The 18659-nt window shown below is 37.5% G+C and overlaps 1 long non-coding RNA gene across 4 annotated transcripts in view; it reads left to right on the forward strand.

The window, feature by feature from the left end:
• The window catches only part of LOC149119555 (uncharacterized), a 227875-nt gene that overhangs the window by 43490 nt on the left and 165726 nt on the right, over nt 1-18659 (forward strand). The window lies entirely within an intron of this gene.

An 18659-nucleotide genomic window follows, 5' to 3' on the forward strand; every position in this document is an offset into this window, starting at 1 on the left:
AGGCATATCAAAACACCTCCATCAAAGGTTGCATTCATTTGAGAGTTACCAATACATGTTCAGTGCTGAGACTATTTGTAACACAGTATATACAAAGCAGCATTAGACTACTATGGTTCACATTTAAGAAACACAGATTTAACCTTTATGCTGCAACTTGGCAATTTAACCTTATAGTTAATGCAGTGACAATTACTCATTTCATATTTTTCTTCTGAAACTCAATAAGCAAGTTATCATTTATGCACATGGAATAATGCCATGTCTTCTTTATAGGAGTAAATTTTAAAATCTAGATACTTTGTATCATGGAAATTTTACCTAGATTTACAAAGGCTCCCAAATACTGTACAGGCATTAAGTTTGTTCTTTGTAGATTCCATTAATTTATAGTAATTTTAGTACAGATAAATGCAGGCCACTACTCCAGACTATTGAGCAACAAAAATGTCAGTGTGTCACTACCTATATTTAAGTACAAGCACACCACAACCACAACTATTGTATGTAAATGCCCTTACATGTCCTCCACTGTTACCAGTGTTGCATGACACGTCAAAGGAGCTGATTTAATGGATACCGTTGGATCTCAACCTATTGATGAAAGTTCCTTTATTAAAAATTTTGAAATTTAACTAATTGGATATCTACACTGCAAGTCGGGACATGCTCAAGCTGACTTACCTCAAACGGTAGAGTTAGAAACATACCAGGGGATTCCAATTCAATCCCATCAAGGTGGCATGTACCAATGCCATCTCACTAGTCCCAGTGATCAATTTCTATTCACAATTGATCATAATGATAGGACTAAGAACCAAAGGGATCACATAAACAAGAATAGTGTCTGCAAATACTAGCTGATAGAATAAAAAAGGGAGAAAACGATCCAACATGGGAATTGAGATACACAGCAGACCCATAGAATGGCAGATGTCCTAAACAGCACTCTGGCCTCAGAATTAGCCCTTAAGGCATGCGGATCCGGCTGAAATGCCCATGAGAGTATTTCAGGCATGGAAAGCCAAGACACTCTGGGGAAAAAAAAAAACCTAAATGAAAGCTCTCCGCGAGTGAGATCCCAGTGGGAAGAACGGGTCATCAAAGAAGGAGGTACCTTTCTCTGAAGGGAGGGGAGAACTTCCACTTTGACCATGGCCTTGTCTAAATATGATCAGAGTCGGTGAACCCAGGGGGCTTCCATAGCCTTGGCAGCTCATGACAAGAGCCTAGGGTGATTACTGAGGCCATAAACAAGAGTGTCAATTTGTTAAGTCAACAACAGGAGTCACTATGCACTTACTCCTCATGTAGGATCTCTGTCCTTAGTGTGCTGTACATTGAGATTTAATGCTATAACTAGTACTCAAACAGTATTTTTCACTTTATGTTTCTGTGTAGGAGCAAACTGTTGAAATCTTTACTTAATGTATGCTAAACTAATCTTCTGTATATAAAGAGAATCGAAAATGAATCTTGATGTGAATGGAAGGGGAGAGGGAGTGGGAAAGGGAAGGTTGCGGGTGGGAGGGACGTTATGGGGGGGAAGCCATTGTAATCCATAAGCTGTACTTTGGAAATTTATATTCATTAAATAAAAGTTAAAAAAAATTTTGAATGAAAAAAAATAAATAAAAGCTACCTTTAAATTAAAAAAATAAGCTAGTTTTTTTCTTACTCTTCACTAATTAGTTCAAATACAATATCTAATGGTTTAAATTTTTAGAGACCTGATTAAAGTGATTAAAGGTATCTAAAATACCATTAGTGGGTAAAATATTAACCAAAAATGACTCTATCAGTATTTTTAACACAATTTTTTCCTAACTAGAAAAACTATGGGATTCATAATGAACACAGATATAGTGATACTTTAACCTTACTGTTTTACAACAGCAGTAATAAGACTAAATGCTTGCCAGCACTGCGGCTCACTAGGCTAATCTTCCGCCTTGCGGCACCAGCACACCGGGTTCTAGTCCCGGTCGGGGTACCGGATTCTGTCCCGGTTGCCCCTCTTCCAGGCCAGCTCTCTGCTGTGGCCAGGGAGTGCAGTGGAGGATGACCCAAGTGCTTGGGCCCTGCACCCCATGGGAGACCAGGAGAAGTACCTGGCTCCTGCCATCGGATCAGTGCAGTGCTCCGGCCGCGGCGGCCATTGGAGGGTGAACCAACGGCAAAGGAAGACCTTTCTCTCTCTCACTGTCCACTCTGCCTGTTAAAAAAAAAAAAGACTAAATGCATGAAGCACAGAAAAGAAGAGCAGGATTTCAGGTGAAAGATCTAGTAAACACCTGAATTTTGGACGCCTCAAACACAAAAGGTTTCACAGTGCTTTTAAGCACTATCATTATTTTCCTCCTTTAAGTAGTTCAAATCTTTATTCCATTTCTAATTTTTTCCCGAAATAAAAACCTAGTTCATTACTTAATGTATCTTGTCAGCCTCATTTTTCAAGTATTCAAGTAATACAAATCAAAGTATTTTCTTGTGTGACAACAATATTCTTATGGACTGAGCTTCAAAGACAGGGAAAAATACATTTAAAATAACTGATAGACTCTTCTGCCTAAAGACAGAAGAACTAAGACTTAACACTGTAATCACATAAATGGTATGTAATACGGAAAAAAAAGATGGTCCAATATAATCAATGTCTTCTTTTTAAGAAGATTCAAAAACAGATTGCCTTAGTATGTGGCTAGATTCGCAGATACAGGATATTCTGAAATCTAAAGCACTACAGAAGAAAAATCAGTAAGTTCAATTTCCCTGCTGGTTTTCCATAAATGTTCTTATTGTTTACTTTGTATTTCCTTTGTATTTTCACTGGGAGACTTTCTGCCTTTACCTTTTTTTTTTTTTCATAGTGATGATCATATTTGTGTAGCACATCCTCAAGTATCTTTTGTAAGGCTGGACAAGTGGTGACAAATTCTTTGAATTTTTGTTTGTTATGGAAGGTCTTTATTTTACCTTCATTCATAAATGAGTGCTTTGCAGGTACAGTTTTCTATAATTATTTCACTAAATAGGTTGTCTAGTCCATTCTCTTTCCACACTTTCAGGAACTCCTAAGACCTGTATGTAGGGTCGTTTGATAGTATCCCATAAATCTCCACTTTTTTAAAAGTTTTTTTGATCTGATTACAGGAATTCCAAAAATTTGTTTTCTAGTTGGTATATTCTTTCTTCTGCCTTGCCAAATCTGCTGTTAAGGCTTTCCACCACTTTTTTGTTCTATTGAATTCTTCATTTCTAATATTTGATATCAATTCTCTTAAAAATCTGTTTCATGGAAACTTTTTCACTCATGTATGGATTTCTTTAGTTCATGGATTTGCTTCTGATTACTTCTAAGTAATCCTATGATCAATATTTTGAATTCTGTTTCTGATGTTTGTTCAATCTCTTCGTTTTCATATTCTAGTTCTGAAGTGTTACTGTGTTTCTTTGGAAGCATCATGTTGTCTTCCTTGTTTCTTGAGTTGCTGTGTTTATTGTTGGGCTTTTGTGGAGATACTTGTTGGTCTTTTATTTCCCTTGTGATGGCTTTTATCTTTGTACTATGCCTCTGGGGATTAGTGGAGTGTCTGCTCTTGTAGTGACTATCCTGAGGCGTGTGCTGGGTGTGGCCAGGGAGCTCAGTGCTCCCAGGTGAGGGGAGTGTCCAAGGTGACACCCAGTTTGGGTATGGTAAATCTCTTTTTTAATCACAGGGGTGGATTAATCTGCTCTGTTGATTTAGTTTCATGCTCACCTCCTCTCCTACAAGAAGACCAATGCCTGGTCACTATACCCAGTGGCTATAATATAAGTTGGCATTGCCACAAGAACCACAAAAAAGATCTGTGCAGTCCTTGGTGTGAGCATGGATCATACAGCAGTGACCCTCACTAAGGAATCAGGGATCCCCAAGAGTGTGGGCCTGCCCACAGTGACTACCCTAATACCCAGCCTCAGCCTGCACCTTCACACACAGCCACAGTGTTTGCACAGTCATGAGGCTCCCCCAGTCATGAGCACCCAGCCACCAGTCAATTCTCCAAGCCAGAATCAGGTGTCTCATTTCAACTGGCTGCTGAGCATGTGGACACAGCTTGTGTGGCTGTTATTTATGTTCAAAATGGTGCCTGCCCTCTCTGGGCTCATTACACAACGCTGGTTTCTGGAGGTTGGGGAAAGAGAAGAAACAGCCTCCCCTTTTTCCCCTAGTTTGGCAGGTACGCTGTCCCCCACAGGGCTCCAAGCCATACTCATGTCAGGCTCTTCGCACAGCTTTATCACCAGTGACTTAGGCTGCTGCAGTCTGGTGCACGTCTCCAAAGCTGGTGCTAAGGCTCTCAATTGCTGGGGTCCTGTGTTGAGGGTGTCCACACCCTCCACATATATCCACAGTGTCCCTCTAATTTGCATGGAGTTTCCTCTGCTGTTTTAACCCTAACTCTTCTGTGAGATTGGACTCTCCACATTGTTTAAAATGTCTTCCCTAGACTATAGCAGTAAGCTCCTTCCATATTCTGCCATCTTGATGTCTCCAGTATAGAAATTCTGATGACATTAATTCTAATCCATGAACATGGAAGATTCTTTGATTTTCTGTGTTTTCTTCCATTATTTAATCTTTTGTAACTTTCATTGTAGAGGTCTTTAACATCCTGGAATAAATTTAAGGTATTTAAGTTTATTTTGTAGCTAATTGTCCTGATGATACAAGTTCTTTTTCAGCCATGGAATTCTCTGTGTATATAAAAAGTATTGATTTTTGTGTGTTGATTTTATATCCTGGAACTTTACCAAACTCCAATGAGTTCCAATAGTCTCTTAGTGGAGTCTTTTGGTACCCCTATATATAGAATCATGTCACCTGTTAACAGTGTTAATTTGACTTTTCCTTTCCAATTTGTATACCTTTGATTTCTTTTAGCCCAGAGCCATTACGCAGGAAAAATATACTGAGTAGCAATGGTGAAAGTGAGTATCCTTGTCTGGTTCTGAATATTAGTGGAAATGCTTCCAGGTTTTCCCCATTCAATATGATGCTAGAAGTCGATTTGTCATTTATCACTTTGATTGTGTCAAGGAATGTTCTATACTCAGTATGTTTATTTTTTTTTATCATGAAAGGATGTATTTTATCAAATGGAATCTCTGTATCTATTGAGATAACCATACAGTTTTTATTCTTCAGTTTGTTAATGTGATGTATCACATGTATTAATTAGTGGATGTTGAGCCACCCCTGCATACCAGGGATGAATCCCACTTGGTCTGGGTAAATGATCTTTCTGATGTGTTGTTGAATTTGATTGGCTAGTATTTTGTTGAGGATTTTTGCATCTATGTTTTCAGGGCTACTGGTCTATAGATCTTCTTTTTCTGTTTTTGAAATTAAGATGATGCTGGCCTCATAGAAGGAGTTTGGGAAGGTTCTGTCCCTTTTAATTGTATTCAGTAGTGTTAGAAGAATTGGAATTGATTCTTCTGGAAAAGTTTGGTAGCTTTCAGGAGTGAAGCTGTCTGTTCCTCAGCTTTTCTTTGTTGGGAGGGTTTTTAAAAATTTTTTAAATTTTATTTATTATACAAGTTTCATGTATTTCATATACACATTTAGGAACATAGTGATAATTCCCATCCTAACCTCTCTCCTGCTCATGTTCCAACCCTTCTTCCCTCATTGGAGGGTCTTTATTACTGATCCAATCTCCATCTTTGTTGTTGGTCTACTTAAGTTTTTTTCTGCTTTCATGACTCAATTTTGGTAGATTGTTTATGTCTAGAAATCTATCCATTTCTTTGAGATTTTCCAGTTTGTCAGCATATAGCTGTTGTAGTAATTCCTGACAATTATTTTTGTTTCTGTGGTGTCTATTGTTATCTCTTTTTTCATCTTGATTGCATTGATTTGGGTATCCTGCATTTTTTTTGGTTATTTGAGCTACTGATAAATCAATTTTATTTTTTCAAAAAAGCTCTTCATTTAACTGATGTTTTGTATTTTTCTTGGTTTCAATTTCCTTTATTCTTTAATTATTTCTTTTCTGCTACTAATTTTAGGCTTGGTTTTTTTTTCTTTAGGCTACTTAAGAACATTCATAGTTCTTTTATTTGATGCCTTTCCAATTGCTTAATGTAGGCACTAATTTCTATAAACTTCCCTCTTAATACCACTTTTGCTGTATTCTATGAATTTTCATGTTATGTTGTCCTCCCCATTAATTTCCAGGAATTTTTTGACTTTTCATTTCTTCTGTGACATGCTGTTCATTGAAGACTGTGTTGTTCAGTCTCCATGTGTTTGCATATTATCTAGAGTTTCTTAACTTGCTACTTTCCAGCTTCTGCACACTGTGTGCAGAGAAGATCCATAGTAAGATTTTTTTGAATCATTTGAAACTTACTTTATGGCCTAGCAGATATTCTATCCTAGAGAGGGTTGAATGTGCTGATGAAAAGAATGTGAATTCTACAAATGTGTGATGAAATGTTCTGTAGATATGTTAATTCCCTTTGGTCCATAGTGTAGATTAACTCTGCTGTTTCTTTGTTGATTTTCTGTTTCATTGATTCACCCATTGATGAAAGTGGAGTGTTCAAGTTCTTTATTATTATTGTATTGGAGTCTATGTCTACCTTTAGATCCATTAACATTTATTTTAAATAGCCAGATGCTGTGCAATTGGGTGCATATGCCTTTATTACAGTCATATCTTCCTGTTCAATTGATCACTTAATCATTACCTAATGTCCTTCTCTGTCTCTTTTAACAGGTTTTGTATTGGTCTATTTTGTCTCATAGTAGGATGAGCACTCCTGTTTTTTCTGATTTCTATGAACATGGACTATCTTTTCTATCCTTTCAGTTTCATTCTGTGTGTATCTTTGTTGGTGAGGTGTGCTTCTTGTAAGCAACAAATAGATGGGTCCTATTTTTTAATCCCTTCAGCCAGTCTGTATCTTTTAATTGGAGAATTTAGGCCATTTGTATTGAAGGTTATTAGTGATAAGTAATGATTTGGTACCATTTTCCCATTAATATTCCTATTGTTTGCTTTTTATTTTTAATGGGAGATTTTCTGCCTTCAGATTTCATAATGATGACTGTCATACTCTGTTTCTGTGTGTAGCACATCCTTAAGAATCGTTTGTAAGATTGGACAAGTGATGTCAAATTCTTTCAGTTTGTCTTTGTTTTGGAATGTCTTCATTTCACCTTATTTATAAATGAAAGATTTGCAGGGTACAGTATTCTGAGTTGACAGTTTTTGTTTTAGGACTTAGAATATGTCTCTACATTCTCTCCTAGTCTATATGTTTTTTTTTTTATGAGAAATCAGCTTTTAATCTAATTGGGCATCCCTGAAGGTAATCTGGCATTTCTCTTGTGCATAGTTTTGAATCTTTTATTTCTGTTTTCCTGTTGAAAGTTTGAGGGGGCTGACGCTGTGGCTCACTTGGTTAATCCTCTGCCTGTGGTGTCTGCATCCAATATGGGCACCGGGTTCTAGTCCTGGTTGCTGCTCTTCTGGTCCAGCTCTCTGCTGTGGCCCGGGAAGGCAGTGGAGGATGGCCCGGTACTTGGGCCCCTGAACCTGCATGGGAGACCAGGAGAAAGCACCTGGCTACTGGCTTCAGATCAGCATAACTCTGGCCATAGCAGCCATTTGGGGGTGAACCAATGGAAGGAAGACCTTTCTCTCTTTCTTTCTCTCTATCTATAACTCTATCTGTAAAAATAAAAAAATGAAAAAAAGGAAGTTTGAGTATAATGTGTTGTGGTGAGGTTCTTTTCTAATCATGTCTATTAGTAAATCTATGCACTTCCCTGTACTTGGATGTCTTTTTCTTTCTCCAAATTAGAGAATTTTTCTGCTATTATTTCACTTAGTAGGCCTTCAGATCCATTCTGTGTTTCCATGCCTTCAGGAACTACTAAGACATGTATGTTTGGTTGTTTGATAGTATCCATAGTGTCCCATAAATCTTGGACACTATTTTCAGTTATTCTAGTATTTTTTTGCATCTGAGGTATTTCCAAGGATTTGTCTTCGATCTCAGATATTCTTTCTTCTGCCTCACCAAGTCTGTTATTGGGGCTTTCCACTGTATTTACTATTGGAAGTATTAAGACTTTACTTTCTTTCTTTCTTTTTTTTTTGAAAGCCCTTGGAATTCTTGGCAGAAGGGTCCTTCTGGACCATTATCAATCCCAATGAAATTCTTCATAGAAAGCCAGTATCTCAAAATTCTACACCCAAAGGAGTCAACAAAACTACTGTACCACTGTAAGCAAAGGAACAAAAGCAATTTTTTTATTTTTTATTTAATGAATATAAATTTCCAAAGTACGACTTATGGATTACAATGGCTTCCCCCACATACCGTCCCTCCCACCCACAACCCTCCCCTTTCCCACTCCCTCTCCCCTTCCATTCACATCAAGATTCATTTTCGATTATCTTAATATACAGAAGATCAGCTTAGTATACATTAAGTAAGGATTTCAACAGTTTGCTCCCACACAAGACTTTACTTTCTAATATTTATTTGGTATCTCTATGTCTCAGCAAAATTTTTCATGTATATTGTGTATGGATTTGTTTTATCTCATGAATTTTTTTCTCTTTGAGTAATCTTAAGATCATTGTTTTGCAACACTCTGGCCTCAGAATCAGCCCTTAAGGCATTTGGATATGGCTGAAGAGCCCATGAGAGTATCTCAGGCATGGAAAGCCAAGACACTCTGGCAAACTCTGCTAGTGAGATCCCAGTGGAAAGAAGAGGCCATCACCGGTGCCGCGGCTCAATAGGCTAATCCTCTGCCTGCAGCGCCGGCACCCTGGGTTCTAGTCCCGGTTGGGGCACCGGATTCTGTCCCGGTTTCCACTCTTACAGGCCAGCTCTCTGCTGTGGCCAGGGAAGGCAGTGGAGGATGGCCCAAGTACTTGGGCCCTGCACCCCATGGGAGACCAGGAGAAGTACCTGGCTCCTGTAGGAAAAAAAAAAAGAAGAGGCCATCAAAGAAGGAGGTACCTTTCTCTGAAGGGAGGAGAGAACTTCCACTTTGATTATGACCTTGTCTAACTAAGATCTGAGTTGGCGAACTCAAAAGGCTTCCATAGCCTTGGCAACTCATGACAAGAGCCTAGGGAGATTTCTGACACCATAAACGAGAGTGTCAATTTGATAAGTCAACAACAGGAGTCACTGTGTACTTACTCCTCATGTGAGATCTCTGTCCTTAATTTGTTGTCCAATGTGAATTAATGTTATAACTAATACTCAAACAGTATTTTACACTTTATGTTCTGTGTGGGTACAAACTGATGAAATCTTTACTTAATATATACTAAATCAATCTTCTGTATATAAAGAGAATTGAAAATGAATCTTGATGTGAATGGAAGGGGAGAGGGAGTGGGAGATGGGAGGGTTGTGGGTGGGAGGGAAGTTATGGGGGGGAAAGGCCATTGTAATCCATAAAATGTACTTTGGATATTATACTTACTAAATAAAAGTCAAAAAACAAAAACAAAAACAAATCATTGTTTTCAATTCTTTTTCAGGCATTTCATCAGTCTCTTCATATTCATATTCTAATGATAAAGTGGTGAATTCCTTTAGGGGAGACATATTGTCTTCCTTGTTTTGTATTTCTGCATTTATTTTTATGTATCTGGGGATATACTTGCCTGTTTTTTCCTCTGATGTCTTGTATCTTTGAAGTATGCATCTGTGGCTTTTTGGAGTGTCTGATGCTTGTGTGGATATCCAAAGGCATGTGCAGAGTGGGGCCAGGGATATGTGGTCAGTGCTGCAGTGTGGGGCAAGAGTGCAGGGTAACACCCAAGTTGGGCATGCTAGATCTCCTCCATTGTCAGTGGGGGAGGGGAGCATAATCATATTTGTTGGTATAACTAGAGCTTCACCTTCTCTCTTCCAAGGTAGTTGATTCCCCAGGGCTAGCCCTCAGTGGCTACAACCCTCACCCATGCAGACCCCATGAACAGCCCAAAGGATCTGTATGGTCTGACAGAGTGGTTGTCTAGAAACTCAGCTATGCCTTAAACCCTATGGTGGAGTCACAGTATTCCCATAGTAATAGCATGCAAGACTCCCAGAGTCACAGCCTGCAGAGGATCCATTGTGAGCCCTTTGTGTCTGCCCTGTCCATGGAGAGAGCAGAGGTGTTCCCAGAGCCAGCTGCCTGTGGATACTCTGCCTGGGCAGTTGGAGCTATGGAGCCTATGATAGGGTAGGGGGATAGGAACATCTCATAGTCCTCAGTGTATGTCTAGCCCCCTGCCAACCCTCCAGGCCTGACTCAAAGTCAGCAAGGGAGGCAGATTTTTGCCTCTGATAAAATCCCCTAATCACATGCAAGAGAGCCGCCACAGCCTCTGTTGATGTTGAGATGGCAATTTGTCCCTGCTGGTCACTGGGTAGCCTTGTCAGGATGGGGAGAAAGAAATAGGCTTTTCTTTGATGGGAATCCTATTAGGGCTCCAGGCCAGACTCAAAATCAGTGTGTCTATAAAGTTCTCTCTCGGGCAATATTAGCAGTGACGGGGGCTGCTGCATTTTGCTCTTGCCTCTCTCTCAGAAGCTGATGTCTCCTAGCCCCCAGCTGTGGAAGTCGTAGGCAGTATCTGATTCATTGTGGTGTTTGTAGTGGCCACACTGCTCAACGGAATCTCTATTCTTTCTGTAGAATTTGCACTGCAAATTTATTTCCCACTCTGCCCTGGGAATGCGTCTCCTCCACTTTTATTCTGTTACCTTCCCCTGATCAAAATCTGCCATTTTTTAACTCTGAAAAATAAATTATTTATCCTTCTAATTCTGTATCATTAAGTACTATACAAAATGTTTATATAGTCTCATTTGATAATGAAGAAACATGATTGAAAACAGCTGGAGAAGAATAGTATGTAGCTGTTTGCCCTCATGTGGGAGATTCAGTTTAAGGGAAGAAACATTGGTTCACCTATTGGGTTAAACTAATGATTAGAAGGAAAGATTGAACCTTTATTTACTATTACCTACCTCCTCCTTTCTCTTAAAGCCTGAGAATTAGCTGAATGGGAACTCAACATGGTGAGCAAATAGAAGATTGTGGAGTAGAAGACTGCTGTTTAATTATTTACTGTGCATCTGTATTATGTATCCATTAAAATTATATAGAATTCAGCATATGATAAGGGTCATATATCATCAAATAGGTTTTACCCATGGGATACAAGGAAGGTTCAACATAGGCAAGTGAAAAACTGGGATATGCCACATAAAGAAGATGAAGAGAAAATCATGATCACTTAAAAAAAATCAGAATATTTGACAAAATTCAACATCCTTTCATGATAAAAAGTCTCAACAGATAGACTGTATTTTAGGGTCATAAAGGACATATATGACAAGCTTATAGGTAATATCACACTAGAGGTGGGAAGCTGAAATTTTTTCTTTAGGATCAGCAGCAAGACAAGGATTCTCAGACTTCACCACTTGCATTCAACATAGTAGTAGAAGTAACACCTAGAGAAATTAGGCAAAAAAAAAAAAGAATGAAAGGCATCCAAATCAGGTGGAAATAAAATTGTCTCTGTTTGCAGGTGACATGATAATATATACATAAAATTCCTGCAACCTGTTAACTAATGATCAAATTAAATAGTGTTAGAGGATACAAAGCACACAAAAATAAATTACATTTCTATGTAATAAAAAAAGAACTATCTGAAAATGAAATTAAGAAAGGAATGCCACTTAAAATATCAAAACAGTGGTTAAGAATAAATTAAGAGCAGTGAATCATAGATGAAAGAGATTGAAGAAGAGTCAAATAAATGCAAAGATACCTGTTAATGGATTGAAAGAATTAATAGTGTTAAAATGTCCGTATCACTCAAAAACATCTGGAGATTCAATGTAATCCCTATCAAATTTCCAATGACTGCCTCCATAGAACTAGAAAAAATTCATAAAATTCACACAGAACTACAAAAAATTCCAAATAGACAATGCAACTTTAAGAAAGCCAAAGCTGAGGCACCACAGTTGTGATTTCAAACTGTACTACAAAGTTATAGTAATCAAAACAGAATGGTACTACAATACTAACAGACATGTAGGCCAGTAGAATGGGATAGAGAGCCCAGAAAGGAATTCACACATCTATAGTCAAGTGATTTTCTTTTTTTAAAATTTTATTTGAGAGGTAGAGTTACAGAGAGGGAGACCGAGAGAAAGGTCTTCCGTCTGCTGGTTCACTCCCCAAATGGCTGCAATGGCTGGAGCTGCGCTGATCCGAAGCCAGGTTCAGGGGTCCAAGAATTTGGGCCATCTTCCACTGCCTTCCCAGGCCATAGCAGAGAGCTGGATGGGAAGGGGAGCAACCAGGACCAGAGCCAGTGCCCATATGCCATGCTGGCGCCACAGGCGGAGGATTAACCTACTGAGCTACAGCGCTGGCCCCAAGTGATTTTCAAGAGTGTAAGGGACACAAAGTGGGGAAAGGAAAATCTTTTCAATAAATGGTATTTATGACTACCTACATGAGAAAAATGAAAGTAGACTCTTAACACATATGAAAATGAACTGAAATTATAGTAACAGCTTAAGTATAAGACTAGAAGCTTTAAAACTAGAAGAAAACATACAGGAAAAATGGGATAATGGTTTTTTGGATATGATTCCAATAGCATGAGCAGCAAAATCAAAGTTGCAAAAAGAATTCTAAAATTCATATGGGAACAGAAAAGACCTCATACAATCAGTCTTGAGAAAGAAAAACAAAATTGGAGGCTTCACTCTTCTGATTTTAAATTATATAGCAAGCTATAGTAGTCAATACAGTATGATACTGGCATCAAAATGGACAGTCTGTAAACCCAAGCATATGCAACCAAATTTTTGACAAAGCTAATTTTTGACAAATCCAACAAGACGGCACAATGTGTGGCAAGAATGGCCTCTTCAAGAAATGGTGTCGGAGCAGCTGGGTGTTCATTTGCAGAAGAATGAAACTAGAGCTTTTTCTTACTATGTGCACAAAAATTAACTTACAGTGATTTAAAGATTGAAATGTAAGATGCAAAACCAGAAAATTGCTAGAAGAAAACGGGAAATACTTTGCAATTCTATGGCTGTACGTGCTAGGTTCTCTTACTTCAATAAATAAGATATCTATGGAAGGTAGGGATATACTAATTCACTTAATGTAATAATGATTTCACTATGTGCATATGTCAAAATACCCTGTTGTATATTTGAAGTGTATTTAATAAAATAATGTGTATTTATGTATATACAACCGAAAAAAAACCAAAAATAGACAAAAGGAATGATACCAAATTGAAAAGCTATATAGCAAAGGAAACAATAGACATAATGAAGAGGCAACTTACAGAATGGGATAAAATATTTGCATATTGTATTTGATAAGAGGATAATAAAAAATATGAGGAACACGAGTGACTTAGTCACATGAAAAGAACCCAATTTAAAAATGGGCAGGTAGGGGCTGGTGATCCGGTATAGCAGGTAAAGCTGCCACCTGCAGTGCTGGCATCTCGTATGGGCACTGGTTTGAGTCCTGGCTGCTCCACTTCTGATTCAACTCTCTGCTGTGGCCTAGGAAAGCAGTAGCAGATGGCCCAAGTGCTTGGGCCCCTACACGTGCATCAGAGACCTGGAAGAGGCTCCTGGCTTCGGATTGGTGCAACTCCATCCATTGCAGCCATTTGGAGAGTGAACCAGTGGATGGAAGACCTCTCTCTCTCTCTATCTTTGCCTCTGCCTCTCTATAACTCTGCCTTCCAAATAAATAAATACATCTTTAAAAATGGGCAGGGGCCGGTGCCATGGTGCAGTAGGGTAATCCTCCGCCTGTGGCGCCGGCATTCTATATGGGCACCAATTCTAGTCCCGGCTGCTCCTCTTCCAATCCAGCTCTCTGCTGTGGCCTGCGAAGGCAGTAGAAGATGGCCTAAGTGCTTGGGACCCTGCACTCACATGGAAGACCGGGAAGAAGCACTTGACTCTTGGCTTCAGATCGGTGTAGCTCCAGCCATTGTGGCCATTGGGGAATGAACCAACAGAAGGAAGACCTTTCTCTCTGTCACTCCCTCTCACTGTCTGTAACTCTACCTCTAAAATAAAAAAAAACTTTTGAAAAATGGGCAAAGGATCTGAAGTTTTCAAAACAGGATCTTGATTCTTCATCAGTGGAATAGGAGGACACTTAAGAAATCATCATGGAGATGAAGATTTAGTGATGTGGGAGAACATTCATTGTGTATTAAATGGACATCAAATTACAAAAATGTGTACTACGACCCCAATTTTAGAAAGCAAAATATAGGTACACATGTGCATGGGGAAAAGACTGCAAAGATCTACTTGAAAGTGTCAACAGTGATTATGTTTGGATTTTTGAGTTATTTAATTTTTAAAAAGCTGTCTAAAATTAGGACTTGGAGAAAGTTGTAGAGTTCTGAAGAGTTGATAGTATTTTGGGACTAGACCACAAATACCAGTATATTATATTTACATAACACTTGGTTAACAGATTAAATATATAGTTGATGGTTTTAGAAGCTGGGGTCTGACTTAGGTCATTTGAGTGATTTTTACTGTCACACAACAAGGAAGGGTAAAACTTGAACCTTAAGGCACCATAATGGCAGGTCATGTCAAAAAAGAAATAGGTGTCTAAAAAAGATACTGGTTATGTTTGACCTGTATTTACACTCCAACTCTGTGCCTAGTACTGTACTAGATGCTGGAGTGGTTATAAATGCAAATTAGTAGAGATATTGTAGAAAAATGTGAAAATTCCTTTAAAAACTAAAAATAGTTCTATCATATTGCCCCAGCTATACTACTTCTGTGTATATATCCAAAGGAAATGAATTCAGCACATGAAAGAAAAGCTGTGCTACCATGTTCATTGCAGCAAATCAATAACAAATTAATGGAATCAACCTAAGTGTCCATCACTGGGTGATTGAAGAAACATTTTGTATATACATGAGGGAACATTATTCAGACATCAAAAAGAATGAAGTCCTGATGTGCAAAAAATAAGAAGTGAAATAAGCAAAAATAAGTGACAAAAGCCAGACACAAATAACATACTCTTCTCATATGTGGAAATTAATATATCTATGTGTAGGTATACATACATATAATAAAAATATAGATGACATATTTGTATATACACATTTATAGATGCTTAAGATATTTATAGATATTTAAGATACTTGTATATACATATTTATAGATATAAATATTGCCTCTACTCAATTATACCCAACATAAAACTGCACCTGTTTTTGCTTATTTTACAATCTTTTTCATAAATCCCATGTTATGTGATATCAATATATACACCCTGCTGTAAAAATTGTATGTTTGTATGCATATATATACATATGTTTACATATGAGGCAAATATAACATGTTAAGAATTAAATCTATGTGCCCACTGAATTCTGTACTTCTCTATATTGGCAATATTTTAAAAATGGAAGAAATAAGCGTACTTAATAGTTTTCAGGCTGATTAGGGAAGCAAAGCATGAGCACATGAGTGCATTAGTGCCCTACCTCCATGGCTTACATCTTAAGACACTCAGCTTTCTTATGAAGACTTATTTGATGTCTGTCTTCCCACTTACACTGTCATTTCCATGAGGATGGTGTGTGTGTGTGTGTGATTTTTTTTTTTCTGGTATCCCTGGAGCCTGACTTCCCAGCATAGGCAGGTAATAAATGTTAGTGGATTGGGATGGGGAATATCGTGAGAGTTTCGGCAGGGAGAAAAAACGCAGACCAAAGCAGATGGAGAAGGCCTATGGAAGAATTGGGGCTAAGAATGAAAAATGGCAGATGGGACCAGGAAGATGGTATTTGGGTATTGGATAGGGAAGAATAGGAAGAAACCACTTTGTAAATTCAGATGGAAGAATAGAGTCCAAATGACTGAGCTTTGACTTTTTGGTAATGGAGAGGGAAACCATGGTTACAAGAGACTAACCAAAGAAAAGGGAAAGCAGAACATCATAGAAAAGGGGTTATAAAGTTATGAAGAAAATAAATTTGGGGTATTATTAAAAAAACAATAGTTAACATTATAAGTGACTGATTCCTTTAGGAAAGCTTATCATATGAATCGGCTTATTTGAAGAGTGGCAAAATTTTAAATGCACATAGAGTTGATAATTCTTAAGATTTCCAGAATCTTTGAAGGTGTCAGATGTTCATTTTTCTCTTTTATGCTGTCAAAAATAGTCAGTCAGCTGTATAATTAATGTTTTCTAATTGCTAGGCGTTGTAATGAGTGATTTAATATATTAACTTGTTTTATCCCCTTGGTAATCCTTTTGTTAGTCTCAAATTACATTTGAAACAGATACAAAAAGAACTGAATACTTTTGCCCATGGTTACACAGTTAGTCAGGAGCAGGCCTAGGATTTGAATTCCACCAGCTTGGCTTCAGAGCCCACCAGTCAAACCCCTGAACTATGCCTCTCTATTTATGTTGTGCCTTTATAAGCAACAGGTAGTAGTAGAAACTGTAATTGCTAATCTTAATTTAAAATAAGATGATATACGTAAACGTGAAAAGGCAGGCAGGATGGCCAAGACAGATGAGGAGTAGATATAGATATTAAGATGAGATGGTATGCAAAATGATGGTAAAAGTTTTGATGTGTAATAACATGTGGTCATTCTTGCATATTGCTTACTGCAAATCCATATGAGAAGACTGCATGAAGTTCATAGAAAACTAATTGGAGAATTTTTATGGGTGCAAATATTTTTAAATCCATGTATCATTTTTTACACAGTATGATTTTTCTGAGTACTTTTTGAAGTACCCTCATGTATAATTAGAATGGCTATCTTAGAATTGTATCTATGAAATATATGAAAACTGTTCTCTTTATGTTAATAAAAAACAGGTAAAATGATTTTGGCAATGTATTTCATTTAACCAGTTGCATCCAATGTGTTCACATTTTAAATTATGTAAAAACTTTGCAGCTTTTTTTACATTAATGAATTTTATATATTTACTATGTACAACATGATTTGAGATACATACATATATATATATATATATATATGTGGGATGTCATCATATACTTTGTGGGATGACTAAATGTGCATTACCACACATAGTTACCGTTTTTTATGGTAAGAACACTTTACATTCTACTCTTAGCATTTTTTTTAACAATAGTCAACATGTACAAAAATCTCTTGAATTTATTCTTTGTGTTTAACTGAAATTTTTGCCTACTTCAGCTGACATCTTCTCAACTTCCACCTCTAGCCATCCTAGCCCCTGGTAACCCCCATTGTATTCTCCACATTATGAGATCACCTTTTTATATTCCACATATAGAGAAAATGTCTAGTTTTTCTTTCTGCACTTAACTTTTTTATTTACAAAATGTCCTCCAGATTCACCCTTTTTCTCTATGGCTTGATAGTATTTCATTTGCTCCATGTTTAATTGACCTGTTCTGCCATTCATGATCTGCTTTTCCATTGGGTTATGTGTCTACATTTATGCAAGCACCATATTGTTTTGATTACTATATTTTTGTGGTATATATACATACTACAAATATAAGTATTTGCAATATATATATATATATATATATAGTTTATTTAAAAGAGTGACAGGGAGGCATAGGGATATTGAGGGTACATGAGACACACATACACACAGACACAACTTCCATGTGCCGCTTTACTCTCTAAATGTCCACAACGGCGAGGGCTTTGCCAAGCCGAAGCCAGAAGCCAGGAAATACATCTGGGTCTCCCACGTGAGTGATGGGAATCCAAGCACTTGGGCCATCATCTGCTGCCTTCCAGGTGCATTAGCATGAAGCTGGATTGGAAGCTTAAGTAGGAATCAAGATCAGGGATGTGGACATCCCAAGCAACAGCTAAACCCACTGTACCAGGATACTTAGCCCAGGTAGTATATTTTGAAGTCAGGTAGTGTTAGGTGTCCAGTTTTATTTTTTTCTCAAGATTGCTTTATTTATGGTCTTCTGTAGTTCCATGCAAATTTTAGGATATTCTTGTTTCTAGGAATAATTTCATTTGGTTTTTCATAGGGATTGTGTCAATCTGTGCATCACTTTGGGTAATATGGACATTTCAACAGTATTCTTTGAATCTATGAACAGATTCTCTTCCCATTTACTTGTGTCTTTCTCAGTTTCTTTCAACGTTTTATAGTCTTCAGTATGCAAATAGAATGATTTTTGTATTTTGATTTTGTATTCCGTATTTTTACTGAGTTCATATATTAGTCCTAATAGTTTTTTGGTTAATTCTTTAGGGTTTTCTGCATAAAAGACCTTATTGTCTGCAAACAGGACAATTTAACTTCTTTTTATATTTCATTCTCTTGGCTAATGAATCTGGCTAGGTCTTCCAGTGCTAGGTTGGACAGAATTTGTGGGCGTGGGTATTTCTGTCTTATTCTGTATCTTAAAGGAAAAGCTTTCAATTTTTCCCTATTGAGCATGTTAGATGTAGGTTTGTCTTTGTTGTGAGGGTTTTTATTACTGACTGAATCACATGTGGTTTTTATTTCAATATGCAATTATTACTGTGGTATTTTATATTCC

Source organism: Oryctolagus cuniculus, chromosome X (assembly GCF_051225735.1).
Source record: "Oryctolagus cuniculus isolate XC-2025 breed Fujian yellow rabbit chromosome X, ASM5122573v1, whole genome shotgun sequence".
Classification (NCBI taxonomy): Eukaryota; Metazoa; Chordata; class Mammalia; order Lagomorpha; family Leporidae; genus Oryctolagus; species Oryctolagus cuniculus.